The 25,383-nt window shown below is 38.8% G+C and overlaps 1 protein-coding gene across 5 annotated transcripts in view; it reads right to left on the bottom strand.

Moving 5' to 3' along the window:
* Positions 1-25,383, bottom strand: part of ARHGAP32 (Rho GTPase activating protein 32) — a 274,275-nt gene that overhangs the window by 191,164 nt on the left and 57,728 nt on the right. For 2 of the 5 annotated variants that reach the window (XM_021063133.1, XM_021063130.1), the window contains one exon: positions 19,914-20,002. The exons of the other annotated variants lie outside the window; for them this stretch is intronic. The gene's annotated coding sequence lies outside the window, so the exon portion shown is untranslated. The remainder of the gene's footprint in view (positions 1-19,913; positions 20,003-25,383) is intronic. 5 annotated transcript variants of the gene reach the window in all.

Genomic DNA, 25,383 nt, shown 5'->3' on the forward strand with positions numbered 1-25,383 from the left:
AATGTCTGAGGAGGTCTGGGAGGACTAGCAAAAGATCACTAGAGGGAAAAAATTAGGGCTATGCCAAAAAAAAGAAGGTTGTACTAAGCCAACATACTTGAAAACCTTCAGGGTATTGCATAAACTTTAATTAGTGTTTCTCCCACCAAAATGAAATGCCAATATTACTGAATGTTTGCAATACTGTATTGGCAAAAATGCCAATATACTGAATGTTTGCAATCTATTGTTTTACCTACTGGTATCTTTACCTGAATAGATCATTCCACTAAATGTTGATATAAGTAATTTTAGTAGCCTGCTACTTATCTTGTTTTGCCATCACCCAGAGAGTGGGAGTCAAGAGTAACTAGTAAGTTAAAATTTCGGAGAACATTCAACTACTTATAAAATTATAAGTTTTTCCTCAAATCAAAATCATCCTATCCTCAAGAAATAGATGCTAAACCCATGTTTCTCTTTTTTTACTCAAAGAATTTTATTACATTCATAGTTGTACAACGATCATCACAACCAATTTCTTTTTTTTTGCTTTTTAGGGCCACATCCATGGCATATGGAGGTTCCCAGGCTAGGGGTCTCAACGGAGTTAGAGCAGCCGGCCTACACCACAGCCACAGCAACGCCAGATCCTTATCCCACTGAGTGAGGCCAGGGATCAAACCTGCAACCCCATGGTTCCTAGTCGGATTCATTTCCACTGCGCCATGACAGGAACTCCTAAACCCATACTTCTAAACATTAATCTGAGGTACAATATTCTGATTCAAAATTAAGTATACTTTTTAATACCAAATATCAAAAATTCTTATCTTGATATCAATAATTCTTCAATTTTATTTTCCTAGAAAGGAGAGTTAGGTTCCTACCTACTCATTTAAATTTATTTCAAGGGAGTTCCCACTGTGCCTCAGAGTAAATACATCCGACTAGAATCCACGAGGTTCAATCCCTGGCCTCGCTCAGTGGGTCGGGGATCCAGTGTTGCTATGAGCTATGATGCAGGTTGCAGATGTGGCTTGGATCTCATGTTGCTGTGGTTGTGGCGTAGCGGTTGGCAGCTATAGCTCCAATTTGACTCCTGGCCTAGGAACTTCCACATACCATGGGTGCAGCCCTAAAAAAGGAAAAAAAAAAAAATTTCGTGATGGCATTTTTCCCATTACCCTCTGTTAGAGAAATTTGTTCTGGTAAATTTTATCAATTGCAAATATTAAAATAAAGTGAATCTTTTGAAGAGTAAACTATAATACACAAATAAAATGAAGTTAACACAGGTATCCCTTTAAAAGATACATAGATTTATATTTAAATTCAAATGATATATTAAGACTTGATTATCTAACCATTCCTTCTGATTTTGCTAGAACAAGACATTAACATTATAATCTCTAGTGCTTTCCATCTGATGTTTTCAAAAGATATAATAAATGCAAAGTACATTTTATGATGTCTCAAGCAGTACTTGCAAAATAATAAAGCAGTTTTTTAAGTATCAACTCAGAATCCCCATGTTATATCACTAATCCCTTGTGGTAAGATAAGTATGTTTAGAAGCAGAACTATACTTGGTGCTTACAGATTCATTAAGCTACTGTTTCACTATTTATAAGTAGCATTCAAATTAAATATACCAAGTAACAGAAAACAACAATACTACTTTTAAGCATCCATGGTTTCCATATAAGAAATAAAGTTGGATTTTTTTTTAATTTAATGAAGTTCAGACAATTCAATTCCTTCTGTGTCAACTTTATGATCTGTATAAACTTTGGCAATTTACTTAAAACCTCTAAAGTTCAATTTCCTCATATGAACAGAATAACCATGCCCAATCATATTGCAATCAAAGTGATTAGATGAAACAGTACACATGAAACAGAACACAACACCTGTAAATAAAAGATGCTTAAAAAAAAAGAGCAAGGTAGAACTAAAAGAAAGATGTTTCATGAACCTAGGTTTTGGATACACTAAAAAATGTTAAACTCCTTTAGAAGAGGAATCAAAATTCTCATAAGGACTCTTTCATAAATTACTAAAATATAATTATGTCATTTGAAGAAATATCACAACTATCCAGTCAGTGTACAAAGTTTTTCAATTGTCACAAACTTTTTTTTGGGGGGGGGGGACACCCACAGCATATGGACATTCCTGGGCCAGGGATCGAACCCGCACTACAGCTGTAACCAGTCGTAGCAGTGACAATGCTAGATCCTTAACCCGCTGAGCTATGAGGGAACTCCAGTTTTGGTTTTTGGGTTGTTTTTTTTTTTTTTTTTTTTTTTTTTTTTGGCCACGTCTGCAGTGTGTGGACGTTCCTTGGCCAAGGACTGAACTTATGCCACAGTGACGTGAGCCAATGCAGTGACAATGTCAGTCACTGCACCACAGCAGGAACTTCCACAAACCTTTTTTTTAACAGTTGATTTTTTTGAATCAGCAAGTCCACACATGATATTTTAATTAATAAGCTTTTAGTTAATAATCTTCAGATTTAAGGGTTTCCTCTCCATTTATTTTCATATATTTGTGGAAGAAATCAGGTCCCATATAACCTCTAGCACTCCAGATCTTGGCTTGTTATAGCTACCTCAATAGCGTTGTTCCTCTCTTTCCTTTACAGACATTAATTCCTAAAAGCTACATTGAATGCTTTAGCTTCAGGTCTTCTGCCTCATCCCAAGCTTCTAAAATACGTATTAATCTAATGAACAGCAAAAATGGTAAAAATGATAGGAAGTACAAAGACAAAATAACCAAAGGGCCCTAAGTAATATATTCTTGTATGACTTAACCAGGTATAGCGGGGCAGCTAATCAAGGTACAGCACATTAACAAGTTACAAGCATTCACTTCTAACTTAAAAGGGCTCTTGCATCCTCTACCATCACCTATTACATTTCCACGTCCTACACAATCGGCTAAGAACAATGGCAATGGCTGCACACATCTGAATAATCTATGACTCGTGCTAAGACTCCACCCATTATGTCTGCCACTAATGAGTTCCTAGTTAGTGTGAACTATGCAATGGAATATCCTTAAAAATAGAGAAAAGAAAAATTATAATCACTCCTATTTGAGCAGGAAGAAGAAACAACTAATACCCTGGAATAAATTATCGATCATGTGAAAACAGGTGAAATGCAACACTATCCCATCCTAGTATACCAAACCTAGTTCACAACTCTCAAACATGTGATATTAAATGATTAGTAGAAATCAGGAGGGAAAAGATACAACAGGGTGTATATCTGAGAAAACATGGATTCATGATATAACAGAGGGATAAACATTAATAAACCATCATGAGCCTGGAAATCCAACATGCCAGTACCATACCAAATAACATAGATTTGCCAAGGAGAACTAGACAATCTCTTCCCCACTCCCTGCCCCTCCCCAAGAAAACAATGTTAACTATTTGCTCAGAGTAATCAGAATCCCCAACTCAGTGAAAGATCCTACAAATATCAACTCTTTCCACATACTAAGGAGTTCTTAAGGGAACAAATGGAAAAGATGATTCGCCATGCACTGGGTTTTCCACCAGCGTCAAACGACCAGCCAGTGATTATCATCCATTCTGTCATTTTCAAATATAAAGTACATACCAGTACAATACAAATATCACTTTGACCACTGCAATGGTTTACTATTTTCAAATCGCTCTGACCTATTTCAAAGAGAGTAACCAGGGACTAAAAGAAATTAAACCAAGTGAAGGGTGGGAATTTTACATTTCAAACAGATTTTTAGGGAACTAAACTTTTAAGAAAATAAAAGCACGAGAACTGAATTCACTGCTCAACCCTAACCCTAATTACATAGTCTAACATTAAAGAGCTTCATAATAAAAACAGGTGCAACACATTCCAGAAACGAACAAACGAGAAAGTATGTCACTTACAGCATTGTTTTCCAAGGTAGAAACTGAGGCTATTTTTGCAAGGGTGGCTTTAAAACAGAGATGCTCAATCCTTTTTCTGCCCCAAAACAGTGCAAGGATATGCACACACTCATTAGGAACAGTGACTCATAACCTATTTAGAGATTTTCTTTGATGAACAACCATCTGAAAAGCAAATTATCTTTGAGAGTGTCAAGTCTGTTGAGCATTCAAACCTTAAAGTGAAAATTATTTTAATTAGAACTTAATTTAATTGAAACGGGCAGCACAAAAAAGTTAGTTTTCGAGAGGGATGGGGAGGGAGGAAGAGCCAGATGCAATGACGTCTCTGATCAGCTAAGAGCAACAAGAGGGCAAAAAGGAGGAATACAAACAGTCAACTTTGTCTAGCTCCTCAAAAATTCATGAATGAACTAACGAGACTATCTGGGGATAACAGTGAGGGTACTAATGTTCTTCCTCAGAACATCCGGAAATGACATCAAAGTGACAGAATGTTCAACTGCATGAACACAGGTCGTGAATCAATATGGGGGTAATTCGTACGCTGTTATTGATATTTTTCTGAGGCTAGCTTCTCTGAAATTAAGAACATCTGCCAAACTGAGTATCTGGTGCAAATGTCTTATGACATGATAGTAAAGAAGGACCGGGCGAGTGACTACGTACGACTGAAAAGAATGAGGGCCAGAGAAATATTTGTGTCAGAGAACAAAGAGAACTGGAAGCCACTGTTAGCACTGACAGAAATTTCAGAGATTCCAATACTTTCCAAGTTAGAAGAAATCTGGAAGACCATCTATTCATTTTGTTTGTTTTGTCTTTTTAGGGCTGCACCCGCAGCATACAGAAGTTCCCAGGCTAGGGGTCAAATCAGAGCTGTAGCCGCTGGTCTACACCACAGCCACAGCAACTCGGGATCAAGCCACGTCTGTAGACTACACCACAGCTCACGGCAACACCGGATCGTTAACCCACTGAGCGAGGCCAGGGATCGAACCTGCATCCTCATGGATGCTGGTCGGGTTTGTTAACCGCTGAGCCAGGATGGGAACTCCCCATCTATTCTTAGGTCAGCTAGTAAACTCAACTCCAGAAATGCATGTTTCCTTTTTCTACCTCACAACATAGGATAAATTTTCACATAGTATCTCATATTCATTCTGGTGGGATGGTATGATCAAAACACTGTCTAAATTCCACATGAGCAAAGTGGAGGCTTGCCCAAGGATACACAATTTAGAAGTGGTATTAACTCTTAGGTTATCTGTGAAAGAATAGCTAAAATGTCTCCTCCACGAAGAAATCTTCAAATTATTTCCCAATCTAAAGTACTCTCCTTCCAGCTTTCCTATAATACTTTCAATATACTTCTAAAAATACAAGAGAGGGGGAGTTTCCATCGTGGCTCAGTGGTTAATGAATCTGACTGGGAACCATGAAGCTGAGGGTTCGATCCCTGGCCTTGCTCATTGGGTTAAAGATCCGGTGTTGTCGTGAGCTGTGGTGTAGGTCGCAGACACGGCTCAGAACTGACGTTGTTGTGGCTCTGGCGTAGGCCAGCGGCTACAGCTCTTGGACCCCTAGCCTGGGAACCTTCATATGCCATGGATGTGGCCCTAGAAAAGACAAAAAGACCAAAAAACAAAACAAAACAAAACAAACAAACAAACAAACAAAAAACAAGAGAAATAGACCTAAAGAGGTACAGCAATTTGCTCAAGGGCACAAGGATGGAGGGAGCCTAAGATTATACACTTAACCACTAAGCCATGCCCCCCAAATGCTCATTCAGGATGATTTCTTCTGCTACCACACATTAGGTAAGGAGAATTAGTTCATATGCAGGTGCTCATAAGTAGGGGAATATATTCATATAACTCCCATTATAAGTAACAATCTTATGTTTTCAGCCAGATAAGTCCAGTTTAACACAAAGTTCACTACACAGGGGAATGAGATGGCAAAATGCAGGGGTTAGCGGGCTGTACCTGATGCCCACTCATGCCACTCTGTTGCTGTTTCAATTTGGTCCCATCCTATGTTTGGGGCTTTCTGTGCTGTGTGTCCTCCTCGGGTATATTCTGTAATTCATCAGTCTCAAGCCTTCATACCACTCTTTTCTATCAGGCAACCATCACCCTTTTTAAAAGGTAAGACCCTAAATTTACTGTAATATTTCTTTATTAATTCACAACTTGACATATCTTTTAAACTGTGCTATTACTAGGATCGTTGTTGTTTTATTAGTGCTCTGGATACAAAGCTGTATGGATTCTGAGTGATCTGTGCAGCTCAAGTTTTACCAGATCTTTATTTTTAGCGCATGGTTTGCAGACTCCCAAGATTTTTCAAAAATACATATACCATATTATAGCAAAAATGACTTACAGAAAGTGTTTTAAAACCAGTATCATTAGAGTCTTACTACAAAATGAAACTGTTACCATCAAAAATACTAGATATCTAACAGAACAGAACAGCTCCTCATTCCTTACTCAGTGCCTTCTATGGAAACCAAAATCCAGGTGTTCCTCAGAAGGTATGAAAGAGAACTACACACATGTATGACTGGGCATCAGAACTACATGAGTGGCTTTAAAAACAAACAAACAAAAAACAGGTTCCCCCTGCCCTAGGCAGACCTACTGGATTTCCAGAGACCAGATTCTAGAATCTGTATTTGAAGTTCTTTAGTTGATTCTGTTTATCCCATAATCCACCTGTATAATGATCAGATATTTAGATGAGAAAGCAACAAGCACAAAAACTTAAGTCCCCAAAAATGATTTGCTTTTACTTTCTGAAAAGATTAGTAATTCAAGGGAAAGAAATAGCACTCCTAAATGAAGAGTATTAAAGGTGCATAAAGAGCCACTTTTTAATCCTATAACTCGGAATTTGTCAATTTAAACATGGAAGGGCTGTTCAGGAGATGCATGTGGTTAATAAGAGGCTTGAAAGAGTAAAACAGTAACATAACTATCAACTACATCCTCTACTTGCCTGATATCAAGTAAGTCCCTCACTGGGGGAAATGAAAGGAAAAGTATGGTGTTTGTAATACATGCACAGGTAGGAAGTTATAACTTCTTAGCCAGGAGCTCTGACAACCTATAAGAAATAAAGTCACCATCTTCTTTGGACTTAGGAGTTATTGGCTCTATTGGGACAAATTATTTTCATTAAAACTGTACCAATACTACTATACTAACCACTACTAACCATACTGCTTAATTTACCTCCACATAATTTACACTTATTTCTTCATTAGAGTGTATGGGATTTCCTGTTGTGGCTCGGTGGTAATGAACCTGACTAGTATCCATCAGGATGTGGGTTCAACTCCTAGCTCTGCTCAGTGGGTTAAGGATCAGGCATTGCCGTGAGCTGACATGTAGGTAGCAGACATGGCTTAGATCTGGCATTGCTATGGCTGTGCACTGGCCAGCAGCTGCGGCTCCAATTCGACCCCTAGCCTGGGAACTTCCATATGCCACAAGTATGGCCCTAAAATGTAAAAGAAAATTAAAAAATTAAAAATTTTTTTAAAATACTTCTATGAATCTACCACAGATGATGGAATATTACAGCTACTCCAGTACACAAGGTAGTTCAACTGTCAAAATTCTAGATAGCAAACAGCAAGGTATGCTTATACAAAATGCTCTGAAAAACTTCACAGCATGTTATGTACGTAAATAATTTTACTTGAATATTGTGATCCCAGACACTTACAAAAAACAACAAAGTTTAAGTTCGAGAGTTAAAAAATTGCTTATTCTACATATAAACAAACCTTATCTGTGCTACCAAACATGACTGATTTGGATCTCAAATTGTACTTTTATCTGGCCTGATACGCCACAGCTCAGGACAACGCCAGATTCTTAACCCACTGAGCAAGGGCAAGAATCGAACCTGTGTCCTCATGAATGCTAGCCGGGTTTGTTAACCACTGAGCCACAACCGGAACTCCCAAAGCTAAATTTTAACCTTCCATTTGTCAGAACTACTTGCCAAAGGCAAATGACACAATGTAATAATGTACTGAAATTTCCTAAAATTGGCAACTGATAATGGTAATGGCAAAAAGCCAGGAAAAGCATCTGAGACTCACAGCACCCTATAACCCTCATTAAGCAATGTATTGCAGAATATGTCGAAAACAGAGTGCCCTAGGAGTTCCTGCTGTGGTGCAGTGGGTTAACGACCCGGGGTTGCCACAACTGTGGTACAGGTTGCAGATGCAGCTCAAATTCAGTGCCTGGCATAAGAATTCCCATATGCTGTGGGTGCAGCCAAAAAAGGGAAAGGGAAAAAAAATAAGTTGTGCCCTAATTTCAGAGGCAGTAAGTGAATTCTGCATTATGGAAATATAAATATTAGACCAAAACTTCTGAAAATGTGACAGGTTCCATTATAGTGAATTAAATTTTTATACTGCAGATAACATTTAAATAGTACAATTATTTTCATAACTCTACATATGCCATTTTAAAAAGATTTATGTTACAGTTCCCTTTGGGGCTCAAAAGGTTAAGGATCTGGCGTGGCTCTGATTAGAGCTGTGGTGCAGACTCAGTCCCTGGCCTGGGAACTTCCACATGCTGCAAGCATGGCCAAAAGGGGTGGGGGGTAAAAAAAAGATTTATCTCAAATAGACAAAGAATTTTATAACAGCCAAAATGACTAATCTGACATGAAGATGCTACAGGAATAATAAATGAGGTATTAAATGTAGAAAGGGAAAGAGACTCTGGTTTTGCAGGAGGAAGGTAGGTATGTTTTAAATAATTTTTTAAAAATTATAAAAATCTTGAATGGAAGAAAACTTAACTCATTTTTCCTATCATGTCCATGCTTGTGGCTCAAGAAGCAACTTTTAAAAGAGAACTGCAGTAGTACTCCCCCCAAAAAAACATAACCCCAGTCTAACCATGAGGAAAAAGACAGACAAACTCAAACTGAGGGACATTCTACAAAATAACCTCCCAGTACTAATCAAAACCATTGTGGTCATCAAAACCATGCAAAACAAAGCCTGAGAACGGTCACAACCAAAAAGAGCCCCAGGAGAAATGATGACTAAAGGCAGTTTGGTACCTTGGAAGAGGAAAAATAACATCAGGTAGAACCTTAGATAATAATTATGTGCCAATACTGGTTCATTACACGTGACAAATGTGCCATCCTAATGTAAGGTGCTGACAAAAGAAGAAACTGGATATGGGGTAAATGGGAACTCTAGACTATCTGCAACTTTTTTAGTAAACATAAACTCTCCTTAAAATTTTTTCTTAAGAATACTATTATAAGGGATAGAAAATGGAATTCAAACTGGATTAAACATAAAAGAACTGCACCACATCATATGACTAAAAATACCCAAGGGCTGCTCTCACCTTAGGTACAGAGACATTCAGAGGGTTCAAGTGGCTCTGCTCTGCTCTCCAGATGTTACCTATAGCTTTAGGTTTCACGTATAGACAGTTCTTGGCTAACATTTGCTTTGAAAAGGTAAAATGTGTTCCAAAGTGACTGATACATTAGGAAGCAATTTACAGGTAGTATTAATTTTGCATTTGCTTTGCACATAATTTCATCTGCCAGAAGCACAAGGTAGGCATCCACCAACTTTTTCTGTAAAGGATCAGATAATAAATATTTTAGGTTTTGTGAACCATATGGTCTTGGTCACAACTACCCAAGTCTGCCTCTGTAGAAGGAATGGAACTACAGACAACAGTGGATGTTTTCCAATAAAACTTTATTTATTGAAAAAAGCAAGGCCTTGGTTGGTCAACCAGGCACAAAATAACAGAATGAAGAAAACTGCACCCATCTGAACCAAGCCACCTGAGACAGCAAGGCCACCCACACCTCCCTAGGTGCACCCATCCACAAACTGCACCCATCCACAATTGCTGTTACCACTTCCATTTGATTTCTGACCAGCATCCTCCCACCACTTCACGCACACGCTCCATGCCTAACTACAGGGGGGCCAAGGTTCCACACTATCTTCTCTTACAGTAGCCACTACAGATTCCGTTTTATTGGGTCATCTTAGAGTTCCTACCTACTTCTAAATAAACCACTTTGTCCAAAGAGTTTCTAATCTGCTGACTGGTCTGGGCTTGAGTGTGGACTTCACCCTTGCAAAAGAAGATAGATTCCGTGCTTGGTGCCTAAGGAACCAAGACTGGAGTAAGAAAATATTCCCTGGACTTCCCTTGTGACTCACAACGTAACTATTCAGCATTGCTTCTACAGTGGCTGTGGCTCCATCCCTGGCTTGGGAACTTCCATATGCCACAGGTGTAGCCACATGTGAATAAAAGAAAAAAAAGAAGACAGACAAGAGAGAAAGAAAGGAAGGAAGGAAGGAAGGAAGAGAAAAGGAAAGAAAGAAAGAAAGAAAGCAAGAAAGCAAGAAAGAAAGAAAGAAAGAAAGAAAGGATCCTCAAACAAAAATCAAGGGCTATTGCAAAAAGAGAGGGAGAGGTACAGACGGAGAGAGGAGGGGGAGAAAGGGAGAGGAAAAAAGGTATCTACTACAACCTCTATGTACAATAGCTACAGAGTGGTATAGTTTCATGTGTGATTAATTTACTCAAACTCAACATTACCTATACAGCACTGGGTTTGATTCCAAGTAATTTTTTCTTCTTTTTAGAGCTGCATGTGCGGCATTTGGAAGTTCCCTGAACAGGGGTCAGATCAGAGCTGCAGCTGCCTACACCACAGCCACAGCCGTGCCATATCTGATCTGCATCTTCGATCTATGCCACATGGCAACACTGGATTCTTAAACCACTGAGCAAGACAAGGGATCAAACCTGTATCCTCATAGATACTAGTCGGGTTCTTAACCCCACTGAGCCACAACGGGAACTCCAAGACATTCATTTTTAACATAACAGAGCTTCTTAAAAAAAATTTAACTCAGCCTATTTCACCTGGTGCTCAGCTACAAAAACAACAAATCTGCTTCACTGCTGGGGAAATAAAAAACTATAATGAATTTTGTGAAGACAATATGTATTTAGTCTGTTCTTTATAGTAAGTATAAAGGGTTTTCAAGGATACTATTAACTAGGCATTCACTTTACCTTCCCCACTGACTTCAGAACTAACCCATGGATCAAGTGCAGTTCATGGAACTAAAGTAAGCAAAGTTTTCAAATATATTCTCCAATCTTACAAGGACAACAGAAACTTGCTGAAGTCCAATCAAATAATAGTTCCTCTCATAAGCACTATATACTTATTTCTAAAATCAATATGAAATGCTTTTCAAAAATTAGTCATCCCTCTATCTTTGAGGGATCGGCTCCAGCACACCACCCCTCAATGGATACCAAAATCCGAGGAGGCTCAAGTCCCTTATATAAAATGGAGTAGTATTTGCATATAACATATATGCCTTGTTTACTTTAAATCTCTAGATTACTTATAATACCTAATACAATGTAAGTGAAACAGCTGTAAATACAATGTAAATGCTTTGTAAATAATTGCAGCAAATCCAAGTTTTACTTTCCGGAATTTTTTTTTTTTTTTTTTTTTAAGGGCTGCACTCGTGGCATACGGAAGTTCCCAGGCTAGGGGTTGAATCAGAGCAGGAGCTGCTGGCCTAAGCCACAGCAACAGCAATGTCAGATCCGAGCCACATCTGTGGCCTACACCACAGCTCATGGCAACACCGGATCATTAACCTACTGAGCGAGGACAGGGATCGAACTCACATTCTCATGGATACTAGTCAGATTCTTAACCTGCTGCACCACAACAGGAACTCCTGGAATTTTTTCTCTTGAGTATCTCCAATCTGCAGTTGATCGAATCCTCAGATGTGGAGCCCGCAGATACAGAGGGATTGCAACCTCCCTTTATCAACTCCACTCAAATCCTATCTAAAAATTCCTTCCCTGAACTCACCAATTTTTTCACATTGCTATAACTATGCCTCTACTCTCCTTTGAACGACCTTTCACTCATTTGCTTGGTAAACAATGACTCATCCTTCAAGACTCAACTTAAGCAATACTTTCCTCTTGAAGTCCTTCTTGCCACTGATTATCATTGTTTTATCCTGGCTAATGATAATGTTTCTAGTGTTTGCTCAGTGATCATAATGCTGGCTTTTGGAAACATACACACAGACACAGATTTTATCACGTTAAAACAAATAGTCATCTATTCTTTTTACTCTTTAACAAATGTTTTACAAAACCTATAGATGTAATGAAATCAGACTTTTGATTTATTTATGCAGCAGTTTACAAAAGTTTTGCAAAAACTATCTTTGCATTCCTGGGGATAATCACATCTGCATGCCGTATGATTCCTTAATGAGCTTCGAGTCTGCTAATATTTATTTATTTATTTATTTTGTCTTTTTGCCTTTTCTAGGGCTGCTCCCGCAGCATATGGAGGTTCCCAGGCTAGGGGTCAAATCGGAGCTGTAGCTGCTGGCCTACACCACAGCCACAGCAGCTCGGGATCCGAGCCGAGTCTTCGACCTACACCATAGCTCACGGCAATGCTGGATCCCTAACCCACTGAGCAAGGCCAGGGATCGAACCCGCAACCTCATGGTTCCCAGTCAGATTTGTCAACCACTGAGCCACGACGGGAACTCCTCTGCTAATATTTATAGGATTTTTACACTGATATTCATTTGTGAGACTGAGTAAGCTTTCCAACATACAATCTTTACCAAGTTTCGTTAGCATCTTTTAAACTTTTTGAAATTGTTCCTTCTTTTTCTATTCTCTCTACCAGTTTAAGTGGCATTGCTATTGTCCATTTCATAAAAGTATGGTGGATCTCCCCTCCAATATCATCCAAGTCTGGTAGATTAGGGTATGAAAGAGGAGGGCTTCTCTTTAACAAATTTTTCTATTTCTTCTATAACTGGTCTGTCTCCATTCTCTCTTCTAGGGTCAGCTTGGTTGTTACAATTTTCCCAGAAAAACCACTGAATACATTCAATTTCTCATTCTATTTTCTCAAAGTTGAGAAAATCTAATGATCCTTTAAAATTTTAGGAGTCTGTGTTTGTTTCCAAATGAAACTTAACAGATTACTTATTTGTTTTCTAAACAAAACAGGATTATCAATTTCTCTAATTAGAACTATCACCTTGCTGAAAAATGTTACATAACTCCTCAGTGCCTTAGTGTAGCAATAACAGTTCCTATTTCATAAGGTTATTATGAGAACTAAATGAGTTATTACAGGCAAGTTGTTTACAACACACCCTAGCACTCAATGCATTCTATATGTATTAATGTTTGCTTTCATCTTTGAATCCTGTTTCCAATTGCTGCTGTAACAAATCACCCCAAACTTAGTGGCTTTACACAACACAGGTGTATTAGAGTTTTGGAGGTCAGAAGTCTAAAATCAGTCTCACTGGGCTCCAGTCAAAGCGTCAGCAGGGCTGGTATGAGAGGAGAATCATTTATTGCCCTTCACAGCTTCTAGAGGCTATTTGTATTCCTTGGCTCCATGGGCCCTTTCACACATTATTCCAACCTTTTGCTCCCAGCATCACCTCTATTACTAACAATGGTTCTCATGCTTCTCTTTCTTAAGGACCCCATGATTACCTTGGGCCCATGCAAATATCCAAGATAATTTCTCCATGCTAAAATTCTTAATTTAATCCCATTTGCAAAGTCCCTTTTGCCACTGTGTGGTGATCTGATATGGGTCCCAAAGATTTGTCTATGTCCCAATCCCTAGAAAAAGGATTTTTGCACATATGATTAAGAATCTATGAAAAAAATAAAAATCATTATAAAGTTGAAAAAAATTAAAATTAAAAAAATAATAATAATCTTGAGATAATTAAATAACCCTGGATTATCTAGGTGGTCCCTAAATGCCATCACAAGTATCCTTACAAGAGAGGCAATGGGAGATTAGACATACAGAAGAGGAAAAAGTGATATGAAAATTAAGAGTCAGAGATTGGAGAGAAGTAGCCACAAACACAGGAATACGAGCAGCCACCAGAGGCAAGAGAAACACGGGGAACCTATTCTCCCCTACAGCCTCTGCCGGAAGCACGGCTCTGCCAACACCTTGATTTCAGACTTCTGGCCCTCCAAAGTGAGAGAATAAATTTACCTTGTCGTAGCTACCAAGTTTGTGGTAACCTGTTGCAGCAGCCACAGTAAACTAATACACCATGTAAAGCAACATATTCATGAATTTTGGGGTTTGGACATGGACATATTTAAGAGGGCGCTATTCATGCCTACCAATCTTTATTTCTTCCTTTACTCTCCTTGGATTTATTTTATTTTCTCTCTCCTCAAGTTAGATGGATAATTCATTAATTTTTTCTGGTTTATTAATATGCATACTTAGGGCAAATAATCCAAGCATACCTTAGATACAATGTGGGTTCCTTCCAGACCACCACGATGGTGGTCAAAATTTTTTGGTTTCCCAGTGCATATACAAGATGTGTTTCCAATATGCTGCAATCTATTAAATGTACAAAAGCATTATGAAAAAAAAAAGCAACACACATACCTTAATTTAAAAATATCTTATTGCTAAAAAATCCTAACCATCATGTGATAACACAAGGTTTTCACAAACCTTCAACTTGTAAAAATGCAGTACCTGCAGAGTGCAAAAAAGCAAAGCTCAATAAAATGCGGAATGCCTGTATACATGGTTTTAGTTCAATCCCATAGGTTCTAATACATTTTAATATATTTTGTCATTTTCTAAATTTTACAATGTCCTTTTTGATCCAAAAGTTACTTACAGTGTTTTAATTTCCAAGTGATGGTGGGGTGTGTGTTGGATGTGTTTATTTAATTATTAATTTCTACTTTTATTGCAATGTGATCAGAGACTACTGCCTCAACTTTTTCTACTTGGGGAGATTACTTAAGGGTTTTTAATGGCCTAATATGTCATCAGCTTTTGTAATATTCCATGAGAACTTGAAAAGAAGTTGTGTTCTGTTTTTAGAGTATAAAGTTCAACCTAATTAGAATTACCTCGTGTTATTTGGGTTTTTCTAAATCCTTATTTTTCCGCCCATTGCTATCTCCGGTGTTTTTAGTTTTCCTTATCCTCTATATGGGTTGACTTTATGTTTGTCAAGGCTGTTATCTGAAGCATAGTCATTGTGTACCCTTTATCATTATAAACCTTTTTTGTCTCTTTTAATCCTTTCTGCCCCGAATTCAACCCTGTCTGATATCAAAACCTATACTTCTTTCTTGTTAGTTATTGCTTCAAGTAAAACCAGAAAACTTTGTTCTATGCTCTGAAAACAGAGCAGCCATGAGCAATTTACACTAACCATACGTAAGGTGAACAAAGACACTGATGTAAACAGCACCACAACGGAGGTCAGATAGGTCACCCTTAGAGCCACATCACGACAAGAGTTACACCTTTCCAAAATTGAACAGTGCGTAAGAGGTAAGAAAATGTCAAATCCTGGACACCACTAATGTTTTAAAAGTTCAGCATGTGGAGAACAGTATGGGGGATCCTTTAAAAACTAAGACGACAACTACCAAATGTCCTAGCAATCCCACTCCTGGGCACGAATCTGGAGAAAACCGTAACTCATACACACACCTTGGAAGTTCCCTTTGTGGCTCACCGATAATGAGCCTGACTAGTATCCGTGAGGATGCAGGTTTGATTCCTGGCCTCACTCAGCGCTGCCATGAGCTGTGGTGTAGGTTGCGGATGAGGCTCGGATCCCATGTTGCTGTGACTGTGGTATAGGCTGGCAGCTGTAGCTCCAATGAAACCCCTACTCTGTGAACTTCCATATGCCGCAGGTGCAGCCCTGAAGAGCAAAAAACAAAACAAAACAAAAAAAGATACATGCACCTCAATGTTCACTGCAGCACTATTTACAATAGCCAAGACATGGAAGCAACCTAAATGTCCACCGACAGAGAAACGGATAAAGAAGATGTGGTACATATATACAGTGGAATATCAGTCATCAAAAAAGAATGAAATAATGTCATTTGCAGCAACATGGATGGACTTTGACAGTATCAAACTAAGTGAAGTCATAAGTCAGACAGAGAAAGCCAACTATCATATGATATCCCTTATATGTGGAATCTAAAAAAGAAAATGATACAAATAAACTTATTTACAAAACAGAAACAGACTCACAGAGTTTGAAAACAAGGGAAAATTGGAGGGGGAGATAAATTAGGAGTTTGGGATTAACATATACACACTACTATATATAAAACAGAAAACAAACAAGAACCTACTATATAGTACAGGGAACTCAGTACTCTACAATAACCTATACGGGAAAAGAATCTGAAAAAGAATGGATATATGTATAACTGATTCGCTTTGCTGTATACCTGAAACTAACATAACACTGTAAGTTAACTATACGCAATAAAATTTTTTAAAAAAGAAATATGAAAAACCAAAAAATAAAAATAAAATATAAAGGTCAGCATAAAAGACCTCTCCCTCCTAGAGTATTTCTAAGGTTATCGTCTTTCATACCCATGTATACACATGCCCAGCAATTTACATATTGTGAATCGCAGAGCAACTGCTTCTGAGATCTCTATCTACACTTGAAATATATCCTCAAAAAAATGAAGGGACAAAGTTTCAGTATTCAGTACCATCCATCCTCCATTTCTGACTTCTGAATAATTTTCATTTAAAAAAAAAAAAAGGCAAATACAGTTGACTTGCACAATGTGGGGGCTGGGGGTGGCAACCCTCAACAAAGTCAAAAATCCAAGCATAACTTACAGTCGGCCCTCCCTACACCCGGGGTGCCCCCTCCCTATTCAAGGTACCTCCGCATCCATGGATTTAACCAACCACAGACTACATGGTACTGCAGCATTTACTACTGGAAAAAAAAAAAAAAAAACCCTCATTTAATCAACCAGTGGCATTCAAACCCATGTTGTTCAAGGAGCAAATGTACCGTATACTCCTCAAGGATTATTCTGACCTGTTCATCTGAGGTACGTTTCCGAAAACTTTTCGAGGATTCCTGTCCTCCAAATGATCACCAAGAACGCTTAAACCTATTTTTCAGCCAAGTGTTTCTAAGGTCTGTTATATACACTATACTTAGGAAGCACAAAAGAGTAGGTAACACAGTTCTTAGGCAACCTCTCCAACCAGCTAGCCAAAAGCTCTGTTCTTCTGGTCCAGAAATATCATTTATCCAGTAACTTTCAAACTTTTCTAATATTCTGACAGGTAATTTCAAGAATATTAACATGTTATTTGCAAAGATTATCACACTAAGACTTGCCTCAAACCTTCTCAGGTCAGACCACGCCTTTACTTTTCTGTCACACAATTCTTAACTTTCTCCCAGACTGACAATGGAAGACAGAAATGTGCTCCAGTGCAAATGAAAAGCACCTAAAATCTGGAGATTATTAATATGTACATTAACCATTTATACACACAGAATACTCATCCTCAATCCCACATAATTTAGCCTCCGACAGAGGGATCCGTAACCACTTCATCATCAAAAAAAAAAAAAAAAATTCTGGCAATCCCATTACCACACCATCTCTTTTTTTCTAAAGCCCATGGACAAACAATGAAAAGGAATTAAGCTCTGCGTAAATGAGGTTTTTGATACCACAACACTTGCATAAATTGCTTAAGAAAACTAGATCAGGCAGAGGAGGTCATTTAAACAATGAATATGCTTTCCCTTTAACAGGAATATTCTCTAGAACGAATTAGCTTTTTTTTTTTTTTTTTTTTTTTTTTTGTCTTTTGCCTTTTTTTTCTGGGGCCACATCTGGAGCATCCTGGAGAGCATAGAATAGACAAAACAAGGGGAAAAGACTTAATGACTGGAGGTGAATTTTAAGGCAAAAGAAAAGGATCTGTAAATAACAAAGGATTCAGAGTATATTGAGTCTAACGATAAAAATGTGTGAATAAGCTCTGGGAGCAAGAGGGAAAGAAAAAATTATTTTAGCCCTAGCACCACAGTACAACAGAAAACAAAAGGTCACCTTTCACTTCTAGACAAAACAAAAAATATCACTTTTACCAGGGGATTATTAACTCAAAAATATGGACAGCTTGCTGAACAAGGAAGCCCAAATGTTACGCTTACTACTTTTTGCTCCAGCAGATTAATACATCTTATGCCCAATAAAGGCTTTCATCTGAGTGTTTGGGCAGAATGCTGGAGGGTCATTTTCAAACGTAGGTATAAGGCAAAAAAGCAGTAAAGTTACTCTCCAGTCCAAAGGAACCTACTGCAAATATTCAATTAAAATGAAATTGCGTGGAGTTCCCTTGTGGCCCAAAGGGTTAAGGATCCTGTGTTGTCACTGCTGTGGCTCAGGTCACCACTGTGTTAAGTTTAGCAATTAGTCTGTGGTACAATGGAATAGAAGAATGTTTACTTTTGGTTTGTTTTTTACATTTTCCTTTCATCCAGGCTGCGACAATCCATGACAATGCGAAGCACAGGAAGAACACAGTAATTAGTCAAATGTTCACGTCACAGAGAAAGAAAAGGTAGAAGGAGAAGTAACGTCAGGAATGCTAATAGGAAAAGCAGAAGTGATGATATTTTTAAGATATAATCTTGGCATAATTTAGGAAACAAAATGAAAAAGATATCTGCTTACTTTTATGAATTCAGACACTTTATTGACCTTTTAAAAATCTGAAATAAAGATGTGATTTAAATATCAATTTAAATACCAAACATTCATTTAAAAAACAGGGAAAGGGAATTCCTATTGTAGCTTAGCAGAAACAAATCTGACTAGTATCTGTGAGGACGCAATTTCGATCCCTGGCTTTGCTCAGTGGGTTAAGGATCCAGCGTTGCCATGAGCTGTGGTGTAGGTCACAGATGCAGCTTGGATCTGGCACTGCTGTGGCTGTGGCGTAGACCAGTGGCTACAGCTCAGATGTGACCCCTAGCCTGGGAACCTCCATGTGCCATGAGGGTGGCCCTAAAAAGACAAAAGAAAACAGTGAAAGGAGTAAAAGCTGACAAAATGAAAAGTAAATTCAACTGTCCAAACATAAGTTTTTATGTGCCACGTTTCCACAAAGAGTCAAAGAAAATTAAGCAACTATGTCTAATAATGTCTATCACACTCACCAGAAACACAAATTCCGGCAAAAATAGAATCAAGTGAACATTTGCCCATATATTCCACTTCAACCAAACCACATTTTGGTACTGTGCTGAAGTAAGCATAAAAGGACTAATACCAGAAATTTCTGTTTAGAAATAAAAAGACGCCAACTCTATTTACTGGCCTTCATTTTGAATACTGGAGAAGAGCTCACAGACTCCATGGTGACAGCGAAGCAGTAAAATGCAGACCAAGAAAGAGATAAACCAGCTGCACTGTTATACACTAACCGAAATGCTACATTCAGAGAAAATATTGGTAAAGAAATCAAATGTCAGTGCCAATGTTCTGGGTACTGCACCATCTATACTGCCATCCCTGCAGAATTTTCAAAATTATACTGGATGTGCCAAGAGATTCAAAATTTTAGAAGGCTCCAGTTTCTGCAGATTATAAAAGCTCTACAACAGAATTCTTATGTATTAAAAACTTAGCAAGTCTAACCAATGAGAGTCCAAGAAGGGAAGCTGCATTTACTGAGGTTTAAATAACCAGCCTTAAGTTATATCAGTGGAAAAAGAACCACTGAAAAATTCTCTCCATTTTTTAAAAATTCTGGAAATTAACCAAAGGCTTGTAGCAATCCAGGGAGCATTTTTTTTCCCAATAAAAACAACTGAAGCTCAATAGGAAGAGTGAGTTTCGTGGCTTTTTAACGTGCCCTAAGCCTTCCCCTGTCCTGCAGTTCCCAGGGCAGCCTTGAAAACCAACAACCTATAACCCATGAAAGCCAGCAGCCTGAGAGACATCAGAGGTTTGGAGGTGCTTCAAAGCTTCATTCTCAAGGAATTCTCACTTTAGGGACCTACCTGGTGACTCCCTAGAACATCCCACTTGTACAGCTGTCTTTATTTGATCTGATTCAGAGGCCAAATCAGAGGCTGGAAGTCTGCAAAGACTGCAAGAGCACAAAAGGAAAAATATGGAGAGGCTATCAGCAAAGTTTGGGGACAAAGAAAAAGAATCATACATCTGAATCCCTTACAATGAGTCGATTTTTATTTTTATTTATTTATTTATTTATTTTGTCTTTTCTAGGGCTGCACCCGCAGCATATGAAGGTTCCCAGGCTAGGGGTCTAATCGGAGCTGTAGCCACTGGCTTACACCAGAGCCACAGCAATGCCAGATCCGAGCTGTGTCTGCAACCTGCACCACGGTTCACAGCAACGCAGGATCCTTAACCCACTGAGCAAGGCTAGGGATCGAACCCGCAACCTCATGGTTCCTAGGTGGATTTGTTAACCACAACAGGAACTCCGAGTCAATTTTTTAAATTAAGTTACTTAAATATTTTAATTATCGTCTTAACTGGAACAGGTGACATAATGAGACACATACATATAGGTAACGTTAATGTGGCCAGATAGCAAGTGACAAAATGATTTCTAAGCTGCTAAATGAAAATATGCAGTTAGCTGCTACTAAAGAATTGGAACATCAGGTGGCAGTCTTGTAAAAGAAATAATTATAGTAACACAGGCCAAAAACACCAACCTCAAGGTTAACATTACACTGCGTGTCCATTCCACATTATTTTATAAAACACACTTTAAAAGAAACAACTTACTATTCTTCCAATACACAAACAATATCTTTGAGGAAATGCTTCAGATGCTACTGAAAAAAGTAATTATTTCTAGACGTGGACAAAGGTCAAGGAGCTTCCATCTTCGCTCTCCTTCTCTCTCTCATTTTAAGTAAAGGATGCAAGTAAAACATAATGAATGACGCCACCGTGTTCCATAACATATTTACTGGTTTGTTCGCTTTACTTGTTTTTTAATTTGGTTACAAAACCTCTTAAAGCATTTTTGTTGGGATATGGCAGGAAAGCAAATAACTGTTTAGACATTTTTTTCTTCTCCAGGATATGTTTGTCACATCAAGTTAAAGGAGAATGGGTTTCTTTGGGGGGTGTTGTTTTCTTTTTTGACTGCCTCACAGCATATGGCGTTTCCAGGTCAGGGATCAGATCCGAGCCATAGCTGTGACGTAAGCCACAAATGCGGCAACACCAGATCCTTATTAACCCCTTGTGCCAAGCCAGGGATCGAACCTGTGTCCCAGCACTCCCAAGACGCTGCCCACCCTGTTGCGCCACAGCAGGGACTCCTAGAATACGTTTTTTAAGTGAAATTTCTCATGAGCAATACTTTACAACTTAACTCAGAGTAAAACTTTTTAAAAAATAAGACTTAAATATCTTTGGACTAAATGACTTCAACAGAAACTGTAGGACATACTGCATATCAAATCAATTCAATAATTGGCTAACTTTTAAAATGTAAAACATCTATTATATAACAGCCTAAAACTTACTATAGTATTCAAAATATAAAATAATTTTTCACAGCCACTTAGCAGATACTTTATGATTCTCGTACAAATATTTTCTTGGTGGTGTTAACGTTGTTTCACGTTAAGAAATCCTGCCCCATATATATATGTGTGGTCTGTGTGTGTGTGTGTGTGTGTGTGTGTGTGTGTATTTTATCTTTTGTCTTTTTTAGGGCCACACTCATGGCATATGGAGGTTCCCAGGCTAGGGGGTGAATTGGAGCTGTAGCTGCCAGCTTACGCCACAGCCACAGCAATGCAGGATCTGAGCCACATCTGTGACCTATACCACAGCTCACCGAAACACTGGATTCTTTAACCTACTGAGCGAGGCCAGGGATCGAACCCACATCCTCATGGATCCTAGTTGGATTCATTAACCACTGAGCCATGAGAGGACCTCCCCCTATCCTATTTTTGACAGCTATTAAACATGCTAACAATTATGTTTTCTTATTACAGATGAAAGCTCTGTAAAGAAGTCTTTTGGTTGTTAAATACACAACAAGCAAGTATGTCCAACTAAATGTAAACCACCTGAGATACCTTCACACTGTCAAATGTAAGCATGATATACCACCAGAATATCAAATATATATAACTATCAACTGCGAATAAAGTATAAGATAAGGACTTAAGGGAATTCTCTTGTGGAGTAGAGGGTTAAGGGCACTTGAGATTAAGGTTAAGCAGGGCATTGCCACTGCTATGGCACAGGTTCAATAATCCCTGGCCCAGGAACTTCTGCAGGCCGCGGGTATGGCAAAAAAAAAAAAAAAAAAAAAAGTATTTGAAAAGATAGAACATCTAACAAATGGATAAACTCTGAAGGACCATCCCATTTCAGAGCCCCTACAGAGTCAGCTCGGCCTAAGAGTGCATCAGAGCCCAACTTCTCTCTCCACCCATTTCTTCCTCTCCTTCTCTTGCCTTTTCCTGCTCAGATGCATATTATTCTATACTCATATTACTACTAATAAACTTCCTTCATATTACTCTCTGTCCCATAAGAGTTTGCTTCCCAAAGGAACCCAGCCTACAACAGCAATCAAACACCAGCAAAACTATCAGGGATTCAACCACTTGAAAAAAAACCACACTCATGGGTAAAATGCACAAATCTAAGCTTTTCCCCCGAGAGCACATCCCAGATCCCACAGTGTAGGAGTAACGAGAATGTGAGCAGAAAGCCACAGTCTTATTTGTTGGAGGTATCAAATGACAGAGTTTGGGGTCATCAAACTGTGTGTAAATTTGAGGGTGAAAATCCCAGAAAGGAGAGGCTACAGAAAAAAGACCATACTCCAAAAATAATTTCACTTCAAATTTGTGGCTGACCCCTTAACTCATATGTGAAAGAAAGACTTCATGGAGCCCACTGGAGAGTAGCAGTTAGAAGGCTGAAAGGGGCTGAGAAGGTATCTGAGCTGCTGCTACCACAGGGGAAACAGAATTTTCTATTTGAGCCAAACCTAGAAACTGCTGGGTAAACACCTCAGGCTTTACAGTGAGGCTCTTTCCCCAAAAGTAAAGGCTATGCCCCCAGAATTAAATGGGTCCTCTTAGGCTAGGGCAAAACCAGCCCACCCTGGTACAGTATCAACCCACCCTGGTACAGTATCAAACCAATGTACTCCCCAGTAATTTTACTGCCTACTAAATTAATACCCAGAGAAAGAGAAGACAGACTCTCTACAACCCATCATCCATAATGATTAGAAGATAACAAAAAATGTCTAAGTCATTGTAAAGAGAAAAAGCTGTCAATAGAAACAAACCACGCCATAATCCAAATACTGGAATTAGTCACTAGTTTAAACATAGACTAAATATTTTAATTAAAATACAGAAGTTATCAGACTGGATAAAACAGCAAGACCCAACGATATGCTGTTCACAAGCAATGCACCTTAAAAATAAGGACAAAGATAGGTTGAGAGTAAAAGCGTATAAAAAGATAAACCAGGAGTTCCCGTCGTGGCGCAGTGGTTAACGAATCCGACTAGGAACCATGAGGTTGCGGGTTCGGTCCCTGCCCTTGCTCAGTGGGTTAACGATCCGGCGTTGCCGTGAGCTGTGGTGTAGGTCGCAGACGCGGCTCGGATCCCGCATTGCTGTAGCTCTGGCGTAGGCTGGTGGCTACAGCTCTGATTGGACCCCTAGCCTGGGAACCTCCATATGCCGCGGGAGCGGCCCAAGAAATAGCAACAACAACAACAACAACAACAAAAGACAAAAAGACAAAAGACAAAAAAAAAAAAAAAAAAAAGATAAACCATCAACACAGTAAGCCCAAGAAAAGCTGCCATGACTATACTAATATCTTTACCTTGCAAGAAAAAAGTATTAGAGGTAAAATATGCCATTTGCTAATAATACAAGAAAGGTCAACTCACCAGGAAAACTAAATCATAAATGTAAACACTCCAAATAACAAGACCTCAAAATACATGAGGTAAACACCAATACAGGCATACCTCGTTTTACCGCACTTCAGTTTACTGTGCTTTGCAGATGTGTGTTTTTTACAAATTGAAGGTTTGTGGCAACCCTGTGTGGAGCAAGTCAATATATCTGAGCCATTTTTCAACAGTATTTTGTTTTGTTTTGTTTTGTTTTATTGAACGGCCACACCCATGGCTTACGGACATTCCCAGGCCAGGGACTGAACCCATGAGATTGTGGGTTCGATCCCTGGCTTCACTCAGTGGGTTAAGGATCCGGCATTGCCATGAGCTGTGGTGTAGGTTGCAGACACGGCTCGGATCTGGCGTTGCTGTGGCTCTGGCGTAGGCCACCAACTACAGCTCCGATCAGACCCCTAGCCTGGGAACCTCCATATGCCGGGGAAGCAGCCTTAGAAAAGGCAAAAAGACAACAACAAAAAAAAAAGACAAAAAGAAATAATAAAGATAAGCAAAAATAAATGAGACAGAAAACAGAAAATCAGTAAAGAACTGAAAGATAAATATGAAAAACACGTTGCTAACCTGATGTAAAACCTCAATAAAAGTTTTAAAAACAAAGAAAACCACAAGCTAGTACTAAATAACATTTTTTCCTAATTGATTTACAGATTTCTAGTAAAAATGTTAGGTATACTGAGTCTAAAACCAGGGCTTTCCAAGGTTATCTACTCTATAACAGCATCCAGAAGAGGAATTTCAAAAAAAAACAAAAACAAAATAAAACAGGCCCTCTACAAAGAGGTGCCCAATAAGCACCTTGAACTCAGTTCTCATTAGTCATTAAGGAAATGAAAAATAAAACCATGGAGTTCTCATCGTGGCGCAGTGGAAATGAATCCAACTAGAAACCATGAGGTTGCAGGTTCAATCCCTGGCCTCACTCAGTGGGTTAAGGATCTGGCATTGCTGTGAGCCATGGTGTAGGTTGCAGACGCAGCTTGGATCTGGCATTGCTGTGGCTGTGGCATAGGCCGGTGGCTACAGCTCCGACTGGACCTCTAGCCTGGGAACCTCCATGTGCCTCAGGAGTGGCCTTCAAAAGAACAGAAGACAAAAAAAAGAAAAAGAAAAAGAAAACCAGATACACTGTACACCCACTAGATGGTTAAAACTGAAAAAGTGACAATACAAAAGACCATGGGGCAGCATTTTTCAAAGTACAGGCATACCTCAGAGATACTGCAGGATCAATTCCAATCACCACAAAAGAGGGAATATCATAATAAAGCAAGTCACACAAACATTTGTTTCCCAATGCATATAGAAGTTTTGTTTATGCTATACTGCAGTCTATTGAGTGTGCAATAGCATTATATCTTTTAAAAAAGTCATTAGTCAAGTGATTAATATTTGATCAATTTAATATTAATTTTATGCTAAAAAATGCTAACCATCAGAGTTCCCACTGTGGCACAGCAGGTTAAGGATTCAGCATTGCTGCAGCTGTGACACAGGTCACAGCTGCCCCTTGG

Source organism: Sus scrofa, chromosome 9 (assembly GCF_000003025.6).
Source record: "Sus scrofa isolate TJ Tabasco breed Duroc chromosome 9, Sscrofa11.1, whole genome shotgun sequence".
NCBI lineage: Eukaryota > Metazoa > Chordata > Mammalia > Artiodactyla > Suidae > Sus > Sus scrofa.